The sequence below is a fragment of the Oncorhynchus mykiss genome, chromosome 5 (genome assembly GCF_013265735.2).
Source record: "Oncorhynchus mykiss isolate Arlee chromosome 5, USDA_OmykA_1.1, whole genome shotgun sequence".
Lineage (NCBI taxonomy): Eukaryota > Metazoa > Chordata > Actinopteri > Salmoniformes > Salmonidae > Oncorhynchus > Oncorhynchus mykiss.
Genome location: NC_048569.1, coordinates 1,144,299 through 1,150,384, shown reverse-complemented (window position 1 = coordinate 1,150,384; position 6,086 = coordinate 1,144,299).

Sequence of the window (6,086 nt, the reverse complement as noted above, 5' to 3'; positions counted from 1 at the left end):
GTTAAGGTCAGAAAGTGTTGCAGTGAGGCCAGAGATGAATTGGGCATCATCCCAATTAGGACCTTAAAGGTTAGCCAGAACAACCTGTGTGCTAATCAATTTCCCCATCACTATAATATATCTGCCATTAGTATCAGAAGTTACCTTGGAGGAGACGAACGGGGTGCCTTTTCTGATAAGGATGGCTGCCCCTGTGGCCTGAGCACCAACGTTGGAGTGAAATATTTGGTCTACCCATCCTGTCTTTAGTTTATCACGGTCGCTGGACCGGAGGTGGCTCTCTTAGAGAAAAAACTTGTCCGGACTTGAAGACTAAAGATGAGCAAACACTTGGCTACGCATGACCACATGGTTCATTCCTTTTCAATTCCAGCTGATAAAGCAAACGGAGCCTAAGAGGATGCTAATTAGGCATAGAGTATGTTAATTAGGCATAGAGCATGTTAATTAGGCCTAGCGTATGCTAATTAGGCATAGAGTATGTTAATTTGGCATAGAGTATGCTAATTGGGCATAGAGTATGTTAATTAGGCATAGAGTATGCCAATTAGGCATATATTATGTTAATGGGGCATAGAGTATGCTAATTAGCCATAGAGTATGTTAATTGGGCGTAGGGTATGCCAATTACGCATATAGTATGTTAATTAGGCATAGCGTATGTTAATTAGGCATAGGGTATGTTAATGAGCATAGAGTATGCTAATTAGGCATAGAGTACGTTAATTAGACATGGCGTATGTTAATTAGTCATAGAGTAGGTTAATTAGGCATAGAGGATGTTAATTAGGCATAGAGTATGTTCATTAGGCATAGAGGATGTTAATTAGGCATAGAGTATGTTAATTAGGCATATATTATGTTAATTAGGCATTGCGTATGTTAATTAGGCATAGAGTATGTTAATTAGGCATAGAGTATGCTAATTAGGCATAGGCATAAAGTATGCTAATTAGGCATAGTCATTAGAAATGTATGTTAGTACGATCACATGGCCAGTGTGCTGAAAGGTCAGAGTAATACAATATAAAGAAAGTACCCAGAAGAAAACCTTGCTGACCTTCCCCCTGTTGGAAGGCTGCCTCTACCTCTCCCAGAGCAAAATACTACCATGTTAAACCCAACCTCATGTTAAACCCAACCTCATGTTAAACCCAACCTCATGTTAAACCCAACCTCATGTTAAACCCAATCTCATGTTAAGCCCAACCTCATGTTAAACCCAACCTCATGTTAAGCCCAACCTCATGTTAAGCCCAATCTCATGTTAAGCCCAATCTCATGTTAAGCCCAACCTCATGTTAAACCCAACCTCATGTTACTAAACCCAACCTCATGTTAAACCCAACCTCATGTTAAACCCAACCTCATGTTAAACCCAACCTCATGTTAAACCCAACCTCATGTTACTAAACCCAACCTCATGTTAAACCCAACCTCATGTTACTAAACCCAACCTCATATTAAACCCAACCTCATGTTAAACCCAACCTCATATTAAACCCAACCTCATGTTACTAAACCCAACCTCATGTTAAACCCAACCTCATGTTACTAAACCCAACCTCATGTTAAATCCAACCTCATGTTAAACCCAACCTCATACTAAACCCAACCTCATGTTAAACCCAACCTCATGTTAAACCCAACCTCATGTTAAACCCAACCTCATGTTAAACCCAACCTCATGTTACTAAACCCAACCTCATGTTAAACCCAACCTCATGTTACTAAACCCAACCTCATATTAAACCCAACCTCATGTTAAACCCAACCTCATATTAAACCCAACCTCATGTTACTAAACCCAACCTCATGTTAAACCCAACCTCATGTTACTAAACCCAACCTCATGTTAAATCCAACCTCATGTTAAACCCAACCTCATATTAAACCCAACCTCATGTTACTAAACCCAACCTCATGTTAAACCCAACCTCATGTTACTAAACCCAACCTCATGTTAAACCCAACCTCATGTTAAACCCAACCTCATGTTACTAAACCCAACCTCATGTTAAACCCAACCTCATGTTAAGCCCAATCTGATGTTAAACCCAACCTCATGTTAAACCCAACCTCATGTTAAGCCCAACCTCATGTTAAACCCAACCTCATGTTAAGCCCAACCTCAGTAGAGCTCTATCCAGGGCGAACATAATGAGGTTTACACATAAGGAAGGAATTCTGGAGGGAACCACCTTCTGTTCTCAAAATAATAAAATAATCAAGAGGTTCCACTCCTCACCCCCCCCCCCCCCCCCCCCCCCTCCCCCCTGTGACCAACCCCACCCACTTGGGATGACTTAAAACATAAATAATCTTCATAATTCAACATTTGTATGAACGTAACCCTCGATTGAACATCCTAATAAGCCAGAACACAGAAAAATGACTGGCAAACGCTTGTTAAGTAATCCCTAAACGTTGTTTCAACAAGTCAAATCATGTTCGTATTTATTCCTCAGAGATCCTAGAACGTGGGGGTGGGGAGTATATCCTATAGGACACCATATCAGAGATCCTAGAACATAACCAGACTTCACTATATCATTAGGGGTGTAGTATGTCCTATAGGACACCATATCAGAGATCCTAGAACATAACCAGACTTCACTATATCATTAGGGGTGTAGTATATCCTATAGGACACCATATCAGAGATCCTAGAACATAACCAGACTTCACTATATCATTAGGGGTGTAGTATATCCTATTTGTTTGTCTTGTGTAGTTTCTTTAAAGGTATAATAATAGTATACACAGCCTATATACACAGCCTATATACACAGCCTATATACACAGTATATATACACAGCATATATACACAGCCTATATACACAGCCTATATACACAGCCTATATACACAGCCTATATACACAGCCTATATACACAGCCTATATATACACAGCCTATATACACAGCCTATATACACAGCATATACACAGCATATACACAGCATATATACACAGCCTATATACACAGCCTATATATACACAGCCTATATACACAGCCTATATACACAGCATATACACAGCATATACACAGCATATATACACAGCCTATATACACAGCATATATACACAGCCTATATACACAGCCTATATATACACAGCATATATACACAGCATATATACACAGCCCATATACACAGCCTATATACACAGTCTATATACACAGCATATATATACAGCATATATACACAGCCCATATACACAGCCTATATATACAGCATATATACACAGCCTATATACACAGCCTATATACACAGTCTATATACACAGCATATATATACAGCATATATACACAGCCCATATACACAGCCTATATATACAGCATATATACACAGCCCATATACACAGCCTATATACACAGTCTATATACACAGCATATATATACAGCATATATACACAGCCCATATACACAGCCTATATATACAGCATATATACACAGCCTATATACACAGCATATATATATACCACCATATACAGTGGGGAGAACAAGTATTTGATACACTGCCGATTTTGCAGGTTTTCCTACTTACAAAGCATGTAGAGGTCTGTAATTTTTATCATAGGTACACTTCAACTGTGAGAGACGGAATCTAAAACAAAAATCCAGAAAATCACATTGTATCATTTTTAAGTAATTCATTTGCATTTTAATACATGACATAAGTATTTGATACATCAGAAAAGCAGAACTTAATATTTGGTACAGAATCCTTTGTTTGCAATTACAGAGATCATACGTTTCCTGTAGTTCTTGAACAGGTTTGCACACACTGCAGCAGGGATTTTGGCCCACTCCTCCATACAGACCTTCTCCAGATCCTTCAGGTTTCGGGGCTGTCGCTGGGCAATATGGACTTTCAGCTCGCTCCAAAGATTTTCTATTGGGTTCAGGTCTGGAGACTGGCTAGGCCACTCCAGGATCTTGAGATGATGGCCAAGATCTCGCGATACATGGCCCCATCCATCCTCCCCTCAATACGGTGCAGTCGTCCTGTCCCCTTTGCAGAAAAGCATCCCCAAAGAATGATGTTTCCACCTCCATGCTTCACGGTTGGGATGGTGTTCTTGGGATTGTACTCATCCTTCTTCTTCCTCCAAACACGGCGAGTGGAGTTTAGACCAAAAACCTCTATTTTTGTCTCATCAGACCACATTACCTTCTCCCATTCCTCCTCTGGATCATCCAGATGGTCATTGGCAAACTTCAGGCGGGCCTGGACATGCACTGGCTTGAGCAGGGGAACCTTGTGTGCGCTGCAGGATTTTAATCCATGACGGTGTAGTGTGTTACTAATGGTGTTCTTTGAGACTGTGATCCCAGCTCTCTTCAGGTCATTGACTAGGTCCTGCCGTGTAGTTCTGGGCTGATGCCCCACGAGGTGAGATCTTGCATGGAGCCCCAGACCGAAGGTGATTGACCATCATCTTGAACTTCTTCCATTTTCTATTAATTGCGCCAACAGTTGTCGCCTTCTCACCAAGCTGCATGCCTATTGCCCTGTAGCCCATCCCAGGCTAGTGCAGGTCTACAATTTTATCCCTGATGTCCTTACACAGCTCTCTGGTCTTGGCCATTGTGGAGAGGTTGGAGTCTGTTTGATTGAGTGTGTGGACAGGTGTCTTTTATACAGGTAACGAGTTCAAACAGGTGCAGTTAATACAGGTAATGAGTGGAGAACAGGAGGGCTTCTTAAAGAAAAACTAACAGGTCTGTGAGAGCGGAATTCTTATTTGGTTGGTAGGTGATCAAATACTTATGTCATGCAATAAAATGCAAATGAATTACTTAAAAATCATACAAATGTGATTTTCTCGATTTTTGTAAGTAGGAAAACCTGCAAAATCAGCAGTGTATCAAATACTTGTTCTCCCCACTGTATGCACAGCCTATATATATATATATATATATATACATATATTTTACCTTTATTTTACTAGGCAAGTCAGTTAAGAACAAATTCTTATTTTCAATGACGGCCTAGGAACAGTGGGTTTAACTGCCTGTTCAGGGCAGAACTACAGATTGTCAGCTCAGGGATTTGAACTTGCAACCTTCCGGTTACTAGTCCAACACTCTAACACTCTAACCACTAGGCTACCCTGCCTATATATACACAGCATACAGGTTGTGGTAGTGGTAGTCTTCCGGTAGATACAAGTACATGGTTAGGATATTATCTTTTGTCTATAGTTACAATAGTGACAATTCCGTCAACAGCATCAACTACATTTGGTTCAATGGTTCAAGGTAACTGTATACAACAGTGGGGGCTCCTCATGAGGAAGGGGAGGACCATCCTCCTCAGTGAATTTCATAAAAATTGTGAAACATAAAAAATGTTGTCCTTTTTTAGATCAAATCAAATCAAATGTATTTATAAAGCCCTTCTTACATCAGCTGATATCTCAAAGTGCTGTACAGAAACCCAGCCTAAAACCCCAAACAGCAAGCAATGCAGGTGTAGAAGCACGGTGGCTAGGAAAAAACTCCCTAGAAAGGCCAAAACCTAGGAAGAAACCTAGAGAGGAACCAGGCTATGTGGGGTGGCCAGTCCTCTTCTGGCTGTGCCGGGTGGAGATTATAACAGAACATGGCCAAGATGTTCAAATGTTCATAGATGACCAACAGGGTTAAATAATAATAATCACAGTAGTTGTTGAGGGTGCAACAGGTCAGCACCTCAGGAATAAATGTCAGTGGACTTTTCATAGCCGATCATTCAGAGTATCTCTATCTCTACTTCACATCACCAAATAGTTGATAAAACACACAGTTTTGCAATGAAAGTCTACAGTAGCCTCAACAGCACTCTGTAGGGTAGAACCATGTTGTAGCTGGAGGACAGCTAGCTTCCGTCCTCCTCTGGGTACATTGGCTTCAATACAAAACCCAGGAGGCTGGTAGTTCTCAACCCCTTCCATAGACATCTTCCAGAGGACGTCCTCCAACCTATCAGAGCTCTTGCAACATGAACTGACATCTTGTCCACCCAATCAAAGTATCAGAGAATTAATCTAGTAGTGAAAGCATAAGCTACAGCTAGCTAGCACTGCAGTGCATAAAATGTGGTG